General features: G+C 48.5%; 1 protein-coding gene across 13 annotated transcripts in view; it reads left to right on the top strand.

The window, feature by feature from the left end:
* Window positions 1-12,848, top strand: part of GRAMD1B (GRAM domain containing 1B) — a 242,468-nt gene that overhangs the window by 162,560 nt on the left and 67,060 nt on the right. The window contains exon 1 of one of the 13 annotated variants that reach the window (XM_053900337.1): window positions 2,064-2,087. The exons of the other annotated variants lie outside the window; for them this stretch is intronic. The gene's annotated coding sequence lies outside the window, so the exon portion shown is untranslated. Of the gene's footprint in view, window positions 1-2,063; window positions 2,088-12,848 lie in introns of those variants that run through there. 13 annotated transcript variants of the gene reach the window in all.

Genomic DNA, 12,848 nt, shown 5'->3' with positions numbered 1-12,848 from the left:
CGAGCTTCCAATCTCAAGGAATAGAAGTCCAGAAGAACAAGAAAAAGAGGGCTTGGAAGGGCAAAGAGATGCTAAGCAAACTCTGGACCTAGATGCTGAAGGATTCCGCGTGAGTCATTGCAGTTGGCTGGTGTTGGCCGGAAGCTTTTCTTGGAAATCAAATTAGTGGGTACAATACAATCCCAGCGTAGAAGAGCAAGAAATAGGTTTCTGCCTCCATATCTTTTATTCCTTAAGGAATAAATCCCGTAAGGATTTCACCCTTTCTTCCACGAAAGCCCTCCGTCAGCCTGCCTCCTCTTCTTGTAAATAAAGTTTTATTGGGACACAGCCACGTTCTTTCCTTTCCATGTTGTCCCTGGCTGTTTTAACCCTACGGAAAGAAGAGTTCAGTGCTGATGGCAGACTCTGTGGTCTGCAAAGCCCAATATATTTGCTATCTGGCCCTTTACAGAAAAAGTTTCCGACCCCTGCTTTATATTACGAATAGATGACTAATTTTGAGCTGTTTTTCCAGGAGAATCCTGGTTTGCACCAACCCATGCCATTTGCTAAATGAGTGCCCCTTTTCCTCATGGCACATATTTGCAAGATGACTTCGAACCGGTGGTGTGGTCTAGGATTCAGGCTTCTTGAGCACATAGTCTGACCATCTGAGCTGCCTGGGAGACCCACGTGGAGTGGCTAGTACCCTAATATAGCAGCCATTATTAGTTTCTGGTATTTATTTGCTCTTCAGTAAACGCCAAATTACAGAGAAACTGGGGCTCAGGGAAGTTAGGGAGGCTGCCCGGGTTACATAAAGTGGTAGCAGTTGAACCCTGTGGGAGGAGAGCCCTTGCCCCACCCCTCCCCTGCATTGCCTGCCACCACCCCACACCTCGCCCTTTCCTCCCAACCTCCACCCTCTACCCCCATCTCTTTGTGATTTCTGGATCTTTCATTCATCAGCTTTTGCTCTTCTGGACGAAATACCATGTTTCTCTTGGAGCATCCATTCGTTGGTCAGTTTTCTTTTTGACCCCATCCCCCCTCCTGTAGTCATCTTTCTGACCTTGGCCCCCAAGCTCCACTTTCTTGGGGCTGACTCTCCTGGGTGGGGGGGGATGATTTTGAGAGGCAAATGAGGTCTTGGGTTCCCTGCACATCAGCAGTTCCTGCCGGATGGATCGCTGAACCTCATTTAGAGCGGCAGCTGTCCCCCCAGGTGCTCTGCCTTTTTCAGAAGACAGCAGGTGCCCAGAGAACCAGCTGGAGGGAGGAGCACGGCCCAGGGCCCCGGGGCACCAAAGTGGCAAAACGGCAGCCGCTGGGCAGGCTGAGCTGGCATTTCTGACCTTTGCGGAGAGAGGGCGTCCTTAAAGGGACAGCGAGCTCTTTTCTTTCCTGGTGGCCGGCTGCCAGTTCAGATGCCAGGGATTTGAAGAGGCCATTGTTCTGGCAGTGGAAGATGGGGGCCCAGACCGCCCAGTCTTTTTTTCTTTTCCCGTTACCAACCGCGTGTCCCCCTCTGATGTGCAGCCTGTCAAGTGTGGAGGGACGGTGAGCTGTCTTCAGTCACCCACCCTCCCCTCCTCCTCCGCAGTCAGAAGGCAGCCTCAGTCACCAAGGCTAAAGAACAGACTAGCCCTCACACAGCCTCCGGCTCCCCCTCCCCCAGGGCAGCCGCTCTAGTGGAGAATGAATGGTCTCTGCAGGCTGCAGTGAGGTGCCCCATGAGTTGTTTACTTGTCCAGGTGAAGCAACAGGACTGGTTTTCTACAAAGTGCCTTTTGTGAACCGCCGTCGCTGGAACCACCTTAGGTGCTTGTTAAAACTGTACGTTCTAGGTTCCGGTTCTAGAACCTCCGGGGCCCCAGAATCTGAATAGCAACAAGCACACCATAGCTTGAGAACCACTAACTCAGTACTTTGGACACCTGGCTGGCCATCTGAATCATGTGGGGACATGTGGAATCAGACTGTCTGGGTGGGGCTCATGAATTTGAGCAAGGGAGCCTCTCTTTAGTGGTTAAGAGCAGATACCCTGGAGCTGGTGCACTGGGTTTGAATCCTGGCCCCACCAGCTACTATCTCTATGATCTTGGGTAAGTTCCTCAACCTCTCTTGTGACTCAGTTTTCTAACCTGGAATATAGGGATAATCTAGTATGTGCTGCGTAGGGTGATTATGAGAATTAACAGAGTTGATGTTTATAGAGTTCTTACAATAGAATTAACACATCAGTAGCACCATATACGTTTTTGGTGAAATCTTTTTTTTGTCTTTCTTTCTTTCTCTCTCTCTTTCTTTCCTCCTCCCTTCTTTTCTTTTCTTTCTTTCTTTCTTTCTTTCTTTCTTTCTTTCTTTCTTTCTTTCTTTCTTTCTATAAGCTGATCATCCAGGTCAGAGATCATGATTTGAATAGTCTTTTTGTGGCAAAGTCCCCTGGCTAAGCTGGCCTTGGTGGCTTCAGTAAATGACTGGCAGTTCTCAGGTGCATCTCCGTGACTCGCTGTGAAAAGGCCGGCCTACCATTGCCCTGCCCTATAGAGTAAGGAGAGAAATCCCTGCCTGGCTTCCACCTCTAGGAGAGGTGATGTGGGTAAGCATTGGAATGCTATCACAAGAAAGGCCAGAGGCCACATCTATAAGGCTGACTGACCTCTTCAGAGGGAATTGAAGGATGGGAAAACAAACTCAGGCCAGAAATAGCTCGACATAAATACAAGGTATTATAATTACTGTCCACACCCAACTCGGTCCCCTGAGTTAAATCGAACCGTCTGCACAGCTTTCCTGACCTCAAGGAAGGAGAATGGACAGAAGTGTCCGTGGTGGGCTCAGCAGGGGTGGGGTGGGGTGGTGTGTAACCAAGGGTACATGGGAGGCGCCACCCTCAGGGGCACCACTGAGCCAAAATAGGCACTAGGGTTGAGCATGCAAACAAGTTTTTATTATAACTTTTTGGTTTTGCAAAACCGTTACTTTTCTGGAAATGATCCTGTTGGACGTGAGTTTTCCACATTAAGTATCCAGCTCAGGGCTTCGTTTTCTTCCCGTGCTCTGTCATTTCTCTTTGCACTCAGGAGTCAGATTTCTCCGGCTGCTTGTGGACATGGCGTGAGGTCGAGGAGGCCGGGGGAGAGACACCCAGCCTGGGAGGACTGGGCTCTTCTACTTCTACTTGGCCCCTACCTGGCCCCCATTCCCGCCCCAGGGTGTGCTGTGAAATCATCAAGGCTGGACAAAAGGCCGTGGGGAGACTAGAGGGTTCTGATGCCATACACCCAGGCAGTGGTATTTTATAGATCCTGATACAAGGGTTTTGGGGGAGTCAAATGCTAGACTATTTAGAAGAAAACAAGCCAGTCCTCCGGGGCACGTCTCGTGGATGTTTTCCATCTTGATTGCAAATGTCAGCATACAGGGAACGCGGCAGTGGGCAGAGTTTTCCTAGCATCCACTCACTCCTACTGGAGCATATTTTACAAGATTTCCAGGAAGCTTCACAGGACCATTTGTGTTCTTGGGGGGGGGGGGGAGGGGAGAGGTGGTTTTGATACCTTTGGTGGCTCAGAGACCCACAGTGATGTGCAGGAGCAGGACCTCAGTGGATGGAGAGACTAATTTTGTCAGCCTCCCCCAGGAGAAGGATTTGGCCACCTGCCCTATCACTTAAGAATATTGATTCATCATTTTGGAAGCCAATGGAAAAGTTCCATTTTTTCCCCCCCTTCCTTCTCTTCAGAGGAGCTGCAGGGGAGATCACTGCTTTGGGTGAGGATCTGAGCTGAGTGAGATCAAAAGGCCTTTCTACGCTGGGGCTGGGTAGAGGCTGTGGATGTTATTTTTGGCCCCTAACAGTAGAGGAAGACCGTACCTCTCCGTCTGGGGAAGAAGAACGTACAGAATTGAAACAGATGGAGATCCCCAGTGGTTTTCCCTACAAAAAGTGGAAGACCGTGTGCTCTTTGACACGCTGGAGCCTCACTGGACATCATCTACTACTCGGGCCTGCTTTGCCACAGATGCTGACTGCGGATGAGTCGGGAGGTTTGGGAAGGTCATCTGGACCCTCCTGGAGGAGATGGGGATGTGAAACCAGCAACTTGACTAGGAACTCACCCTCTGTGAGCCGGCCTCTTACAATGTGTGGCTGCCACAACTCTTAGGATATCCCCTCGTATTCCAAACCCAGTTATGCCACCCGGTAACATCCCTTTGGAGAAACAAAAAAATAAGGCTCCTCCGTTGGCTTTCTTTCTTCCCTCCTTCTTTTCAAATAGGGGATGCCCTGCTTGCTCTGAGGCATCTGTCCTACAGTCTAAATATCTAATTACTCTGCAGTTTTGTGTAGGGCAGACCCACGCTGTCTTATTTATCTTGTCTGACCAGTAGACCTTGTAAAGTGTGGCAGTATTTCTAGGTACACTCCTACCAGTATTATTTGTGGGAAGTTGATTACCTCTTCCATTTGCTTCTGTCAGTGAGGCCCACATGAGGCCCACGTTTATTTATTTTTTTGACGTTTATTTATATTTGAGACAGAGTGTGCACGTTCAGGGGGGAGGGGCAGAGAGAGCAGAAACAGAATCCGAAGCAGGCTCCCGGCTCCGAGTCGTGGGCCTTGAACTCACGAGCTGTGAGATCACGACCTGAGCTGAAGTTGGACGCTTGAACCAACTGAGCCATCCAGGCGCCCCCGCAAATTTATTTTAATTATTCTCAAAGCCACCTTGTAGTTTGGGTCCGTGCCGAGCTTTGGTCTTTGCCCACCAGTAACCAGCCTTCCACACTCCTTCAAGCTTTGGAGAAGAAAGGTCCTTGCCAGCAGGCCAGTGGCTTATTCTCCACCCCCGCCCCCTGCTTTAGGCAGCCTCATGTCCGGGGCGTGCGGCTGAAGGGTCAACACTGTGTGGACTGTGAGAAGGGAATTTGGTTGTGGTGAGATTTAATTTGGTTGGAGGGTGTTGTACTGCCAGGATGTCCTAGCATATGCGGGTAAGTGTCACCAGCCTGCCTCCTTACTCGCATCTCTTCTGCCCCTACCTGTATACCCCCCCCCCCCCCCCCCCATGAGGTGTTGACTGGTCAGGCAGTGCCGAAACTCTCTAATGAGGATTGGCTTGGAGTTTGGAGAGAGAACCTGCCAGCTGCTCAGCACAGCATTTTTTAGCTCTTCTCTGGAGAGGCTGGAGGTGCAGAGGTAGGAAGAGGAGAGGCAGTTAGTTCAAGGCGGTGATGTGGCCAAAAGGGGGAAAGTAGAAAGAGACTAGGACCCAGGAACTCATGGCTTGGGTCACTGGCCCTATCTGCTTTAATAGATCAGCATTAGTGCCTTTTCCTGCTCTGCCCCCCCCCCCCCCCCCCCCCGCCGTGGTCACAGAGCTCATCTTTTTGTTCTTAATTAGCACTTTGACATGTGTGAGGTGAGGAATGAGGGGGGCATCTAGACCCAACGCCTTCATATACCAGATGGGGAAACTGAGGCCCAGAGGCCCATCCAGGGTCACACGCCAGAGTCCTCTAGGTGCCTAGCCTCCTGAAGGTGGACGCTTTTATAACACGAGTTTGGGATTGCCATATGTCAGTCACTCCTGCATTAGCCTGCATTGCCCTCATCTAGAATCAAGTGTATATTGGGTCCCTGCCTCGGAGGGGGGCCCATCTTGGGAGCAATAGCATTAGCAGCCCAGCGAGACCCTTTGGGGAGGGTGACTGAGCAGGCTGACTGCCACAGCTGGACATGTATGGGAAAAATGGAGTCCATACTTGTGTGCCACCCCATGGCAAGAGAGATTATGGAAATTCTCCCAATGCCCTTTTAGTGACTTCCTGGAGACTCAGGGTTGATTTCTAGGAGGAGCTAGGTCACAATGCTTGAAAACTGAGCTGCGGGGCTTTGCTTGCCACCTGCTTTTTCGGTCTTGCCTGGCCCCACTGGCCAACCAAGCTTCTAGGACACATGGGAGGCAACAGCAGCGTCTCTAGCATGGCCCAAAGACCTCCCACCTGGGGGCAGTCATTGCTTTGGCTAGGATTTCTTCTTAACTCATCATGATCCCCCCACCCCCTTCTGCCCTAACGTAGCACTCTTCCTGTCTTTCTCGCTAGCACCCAGTGTTGTGCCTAGCAATGCGATTTTCATGATGTCCGCTCCATTAGCCACCCAAGCTTCCTGGTTCTTTAAGCTAAACGGACAGTGGGTAGGGGGTGGAGGGAGATGGAGGGATGGTCATGTTGCCCAAGCCTTTGGCCAGTGGCAGGAGGGACTCAAGTTCTCTTCTTAAGTACATGTCAACATCTTAAGTGGGGCACCGGCAAGCAGGTTTCCCTCTTAAAGACCTTAATCCAGGATTAAAGAGAGGTCAGTTACCTCTGCAGAGAGGTGATTAGTCTCCCCTAATATCCTGTAGTGGACAGAGGTAGAAGGCCTACCATGGTTATCTGCCTGTCCCGGGGGCGGGGGGGGGGGGGCAGAACTCTCTAGACATCCCAGACTTGTACTGAATTCCTGAGTCTTGAGATTTGGCCATTTCCTTACACTTGAGCAGTGCGTCTCTCAGCACCTCCCTGTTCGCACACATTCCTTCATGGTAATTGGGGTATGTCTTAGGTTGGAAAGAGACTCTGGAAAGGACTCAGACAAATTTGCCTTGCAGGAGCTTTATTGGGAAATGGCTCTTGGGAACAGACCTGTAAGTAAGTGACCGAATCAGAATTGGACAGAGGAAGAAGTTAAACTTTAACGAACTTGCAGGAGGCTTTGACCAGTTCCGTGAAAAGCTCTGGCTCTGGAGTGGCCTCTCAGAATTATCCCAAATTGAGGCAAAGGAGCAGGATTTCATGACCTTTTGGGGAGGGATTGTCCATTAGGTGTGGTCTGTCTTTACGGAGAAGGCATTATTCTTCGGTGAGGCTGTTCTCTTTGGTCAAGGGCAGTTCGGAGCTGGGAAAGCGAATGCCTGTTTCTGGGAGGCAGAATTACCACTACATGATAATATTCCTGCATGTGTCTCGGACCCAGGGACTTGCACTTGACCTTACTTACATCTTCTCTTTCTCCCAGTCGCTCTTTTGTACAACAGGTGCTATCTCCCTTTGACAGAGAGGGTCACGGTGGAGGGTCTGAGGGTAGCTGGTGGCAGACCATATCCAGAACTCGGTGACTGGGTGGCGGAAAGAACACTGGACTGAGTGGTCTGTGTCATTGTTTAATCCTCTTCCATGCTAACCTGTGTTAACCCGGGGATTGAGGGCTAAGTTAAACTTAAAACTACTTAATTTGCATAATTAAGTAATTAGATGAGCTCTTTGCCCATGTTTTAAAGGGCTCCAGCCTTGCTTGTGGCCACCCTCCTTGCAGTCTCTTGTTCAGGACCTTCTTGCTTGAGCAGTTATAATTGCCTGGAAAGAGGACAACTTGCTTTTTTCTGTTAGGTGACCTTCCATTTGGCCCTTCGGACTCCAGTCCCACCTGATACCTCTTCGCCCTTTCTTCTTCGATGTCTCTGTGGCTTCTGGACCCCGCGTCGATTCCTGCCCCTACCTGCTTCCCACAGAGTCATGATCAGATATGATTTCATTTATCCCCAGTTCCATTTTTTTCCTCTTCGGGAATCAACTCCAGTTAGTTGCCTGGAACTTTCTGCCCACAAGGTGTGGTGTTCCGATCATGTGCTTTCTTAGCGGGGGTGGGGGACAGAACAGTCTGATGCCGGCTACCTTGTATAGATTCTTGCTGTGGCCACTGAGCACCTGCCTGGATTCTGTAAATCTAGGAGGAGAAATTTTCACTGCATTGAAGAATATCACCAAACTTACCCAAACTTGTCCTCTCTCTCTTTTTTTTTAAATTTTTTTTTGATGTTTCATTTATTTTTGAGAGACAGAGAGACAGTGACTGTGTGAGTGGGGGAGGGGCAGAAAGAGAGGGAGACACAGAATACGAAGCAGGCTCCAGGCTCTAAGCTGTCAGCACAGAGCCCAATGCAGGGCTCGAACTCACAGACTGCCAGATCATGACCTGAGCGGAAGCTGGATGCTTAACCGGTTGAGCCACCCAGCCACCCCCATCCTGTCTTTTAAAAAGAGCGATTTTCAAAACCAGAAGAATAGAGCAAATGTAACTGGGTGGAATTAAAACCCAAATATCAGAGAAAAGAACAGAGGGCAATTTTGACTTTCTTAAAACTTGCTTAAGTCTCTAGTTCTCGATGGGAGACATCTCAGGTGTACCGAATACACTTACAGATGTGCTCATAATCTTTTTTGTCTTCTGTGAAATTGGTCAAATTCTCTTCTGTGAAATTGGAATAATAAGATTAACTGAGATATAACCCAATGTAACCTTCATAATGTGCCTAGAACAAGACCTGGCATGTAGTTCTCAATGAGTATCAGTTCTGATTATTAGTTGGAAAATCATTAAAAGAGAGGAAAAATGTCTTAGATTAAAATAATTGATTTCTAGGGAATTCAGATTATTAGACTATACTTTCAGAAGTAATTTCCCTGTATATTTTGAAAGTTTATTTATTTATGTTGCGCGGGGAAGGGGCAGAGAGAGAAGGAGAGAACATCCCAAGCAGGCTCTGTGGAGCCTGATACAGGGCTCGATCCTACGAACTGTGAGATCATGACCTGAGCCGAAATCAAGAGGTGGATGCTTAACCAGCTGAACCACCCAAGCACCCCAGAAATAATTTCTATATTACATTACTAGAGAATTAAGGTTGAAGTCATACAGACCAGTGGTATCTAAATTTTTGCCGCATTTGCAGTCACCTGGAGATCTTTAAAAACATCCCCAGACATTCTGATGTAATTGGTAGGAGGTGCGCCTGTGCACTGGGAATGTGTAAAAACGTTCTAGGTGATTCTGAAGTGTGGCAAAGTTTGGGAACCACCTGCATAGACCACTCGGTGGATGTACAATTGATCCCGGCTGAAAATCTAGAATGGATGGTTGGGAACATTTGGAAAAGAAAAAGGTGATACTCAGAAAAGCTAATTCTTCTGTTTGTGTAGGATTAGGAGAAAATTGGGAGGAGGGGGTTGGCGGGCATGGCGAATGGGGCTTTCTTTGACTAATGTATAGAAGGAGCCCTAAGCCCTGAAAGTTCTGTTCCCAGTAGGCTAGGGGCTAGGTCTTCTTATCCGACTGCCCAGAGCCTATGTGGCTTTTATAGCCGCTAAAGACTGGGCACTGGCTCAGTGGGGGCACAGGCTCTCCACAGAGCGAGAGCAGAGCCGTGTTAGAGCTGCCCGCACCCTCAGCGCCTTCCCCCATGTCTTGCTTCAGGTTTTAATTACATAGACATCTCCGCTCCTCATGTGAGAGATGCAGTATTAATGCGATGTCTTGGGTTACAGCTGGGTCACAGGCAATCAATATACCCTTTCGGACACCCCCGACCCAGCTTCCGTGGCTTAAAGTCTGAACTGGGGGAACTCAGGGCAGGGCGGAAGCGTGCCGATTGTCAGTTCTCTTGCATGCGTGGTTCATAACACGTGGGCAATATCCTGAGCGTTAAATCTGGAACGAGTTGTTTAGTGGGGTCTTTGGAGCATCTGTCGACCAGGGTACCCCAGCTCTTGTGCACTACAGAGACCAACTTGAAAGACCCTTCATGGTGGCCCCTTGTCATATTTTGATTTCTTTGGGTATATGTGGACCTCTCTGGCTAACAATTTAACTTCTTCCTTCTTCTGTCCCATCTTTGTGAAAGATTGATGTGTTTATACGTCCCATTCGCACTGCCTTGGCCCTTTGTCGCTCTTTGCAGCCAGTTGATGGAGGCAGCATTTCAGCGTGGATGACTGTGGAGTCAAGAGTGCTGAGAGACCTATCCTGGCTTCTCGGTCCACTGTCTCTGTGACCTGAGGAAATTATTTAAACTCTGAGTTATCTCCCTGTAAAGTAGGGTCGATGGGAAGAGGAAATGAAGGAACACATTCTAAATCCACAAAATCTCCGTCTGGCTCATAGAATGCTCTTAGGTACTTTTAGCCATTATTACTGCATCACTTGAGGGCAGGGACGGTGCTTCTTTTCGCTCATTGCTGTGGCAGTGTATCAGTGAGCCTTCTGTCAGGAGACAGCACAGCCGTGAGTTGAACAGGGATGATACAACGTTGAGAATCATTAACAGGTAAACAGAAGGCTCTGAAGAACGTAGGAATAACAGATGTAGGGAGCAGCCACCACCTTTAGGATTGAGGCAGAGAACCCAACGAAGGAAAACACCTACAAGGGTGATCCCCATGCAAAGGTGGAGATCCACGTTCACTGGAGACAGTGTGGGGGTGGCCCAGTGTGTGGCACAGAAGGTTGTTGAGGTGCCGCAGGCTGGGGCTGGTAAACAGGCAAGTGCCCACTAGGGGCGCCAGTGAGGCTTATTAGGCCAGCGGAGTGTTCACCAGGTACAGCTCCAGCATCATGAGTCAGGGCAAAGAAGGGTGGATTTGGACCTGAGGGGCAATCAATGGATAACTGGCCTGAGTAGGAGCAATGGGACTTGACTTGCAGTGTCGCTTCAAGGGCTAAATGCAATATCATGATTGTAACTGCTTTTGGTTAAGTGCGGTTACTTAAAAAAAATATATTTTTTTTAAGATTTATTTATTCTTGAGAGACAGAGACAGAGACAAAGCACAAACGGGAGAGGGGCAGAGAGAGGGAGATACAATCTGAAGCAGGCTCCAGGCTCTGAGCTGTCGGCACAGAGCCTGACGCGGGGCTCGAACCCACGAACCACAAGATCATGACCGGAGCCGAAGTCGGACGCTTAACTGACTGAACCACCCAGGTGCCCCAAGTGCGGTAACTTTTGAAGTGCCTTTTACTTCATAGGTGTTTGTTTATGGAGGTAGCATGGTGTGGTGAAAACATAGGTTTTAGAAATACCTATGTGACCTTGGATAAGGATAGGCTTTTTTTTTTCTTCTAGGTTTTGCTTATTTTCAGAGAGAGAGAGAGAGCATGTGAGCAGGGGAGGGGCAAGGAGAGAGAGAGAGAGAGAGAGAGAGAGACAGAGAGAGACAGAGACAGACAGAGACAGACAGACAGACAATATCCCAAGGAGGCTCTGCACTGCCAGCACAGAGCCCAGTGTGGGGCTCAAACCCACAAACTGTGAGATCATGACCTGAGCCGAAGTCTGACACTCAACCAACTGAGCCAGGATAGTTTTCTATATTTAGTCTTATCATCAGATTAAAAAGAAGTTTTATAAGTAAATAAGATATGTGCCTAGCACATGGTAGATTCTCAGTAAATGTCCTATCTCTATTCCTTTTCCTTCTTTGATTTACCAAACACTTCAGGGATCTCCTAGATTAGCACCTGTATTTTGGATGATGGTGGTAGTAATGTAATCGGGTTCACTTCAGTCGATCATTCCCCGTAATTCAAGAAATTCAGATTTCGTTAAAATGAAAGTACTACTTAAAAAAGTCTTTTGTTTTCATTGGGATGGGAGTAGAGTTCAAAGACAGAATAGGACCTTATCCTTTGTCTCCCATTTTTGTCAACAACAATTACTAAGTGCTTGAGGTGAACAAGATACTAGGTGCACGCCAACCTTCTTTCTGTAGAATGTGATTGAACGGGACTATGTCGAGTGGGACCGGATTGGATTTGCAGGTGCACCTTAACTTCTCTTTCTTCCCCCGATTCCTCCAGGGTGCTCTTTGGAAAGTGCTTTTGATATTGCACAGGACTCAGAAAGCCTCTTTGCCTCTTCAAAAATAGAAGCTAATGTCAGCTTTCCATATCTCTAAGGGAAAGGTTTAATTCAGAAAAAGATACCTACTTTTACCTCCCATTTCCTAAATTCATTTACAGAAAAGCAGTTTGGGAATTTAGGTGCCAAAGAGCTCAGCTGTTAAAAGGCGGAGGTTGAGTCTGGGGGTGTCGGTTGCATCTGCAGGAAGCCGGTTTGCTCCTTTCGGATCACAGGTCTTCGATCTCTTAGACTCAGCGGCCTCTGCAGAGTTTGTGCTGTGCCTTTCAGGGACAACGAGAAAGCAGTGCAAATCTAGTAAGCCCTCTTAGCACAAGAAGGCCCCTGCCTGCCCCGCCCCCCCCCCCCCCCCCCCCATGATGTGTCAGTAGCACTTCTTTTCATGCACGATGCAGTGGTTAAGAGTGGGACTCGGGTGGGGGCGCCTGGGTGGCTTAGTCGGTTAAGCATCCCGCTTCGGCTCAGGTTATGATCTCACGGTTCGTGAGTTCAAGCCCCGTGTCGGGCTCTGTGCTGACAGCTCAGAGCCGGGAGCCTACTTCCAGTTCTGTGTCTCCCTCTCTCTGCCCCTCCCCCACTTGCACTCTGTCTCTCTCTCTCTCTCTCTCTCAAAATTAAATAAACATTAAAAATTAAAAAAAAAAAGTGGGACTCGGGTAAGGCAGTCGGGGTTTCAGATACATGTTCTACTGTTTATGAACCATATGCTATAGGAAAGTTAGCAAACCTGCCACCTCTTAAGTTATTAACCCATCGGAAAAAATGGGGGTGAGAAGTACCTGTTTCATAACATTGTTGGCAGGATTAGATGAGATCGTTCACTTCAGAGACTTAGCAAGTTGCATCACACGCAGAAAGTACTCTATTTCTGTTTATTATCAGGTTAATTTTGGTTTTATGTAGCTCAAGTGAGGAGCTTCAAATCATGGAGAAAAGGTTTACATTTTATAACACAGTAGATACAACCCAGATTCTCTGATTTGCTTGCTCTGTAACTTTCCTACTATTCAGTGAGGTCTAGTTGGGGAGTCGCAAAGAACATTCTGACAATGGCAGGGGGCATAACCTGCAGCTTATGGAACTGAGATTTTTCTTAGGTCCAGACTCAGACTCAGTTGA

Source organism: Panthera pardus, unplaced genomic scaffold, assembly GCF_024362965.1.
Source record: "Panthera pardus isolate Hobbes unplaced genomic scaffold, ASM2436296v1 HiC_scaffold_12, whole genome shotgun sequence".
Lineage (NCBI taxonomy): Eukaryota > Metazoa > Chordata > Mammalia > Carnivora > Felidae > Panthera > Panthera pardus.
This window is presented reverse-complemented; position numbering and strand designations above follow the sequence as displayed.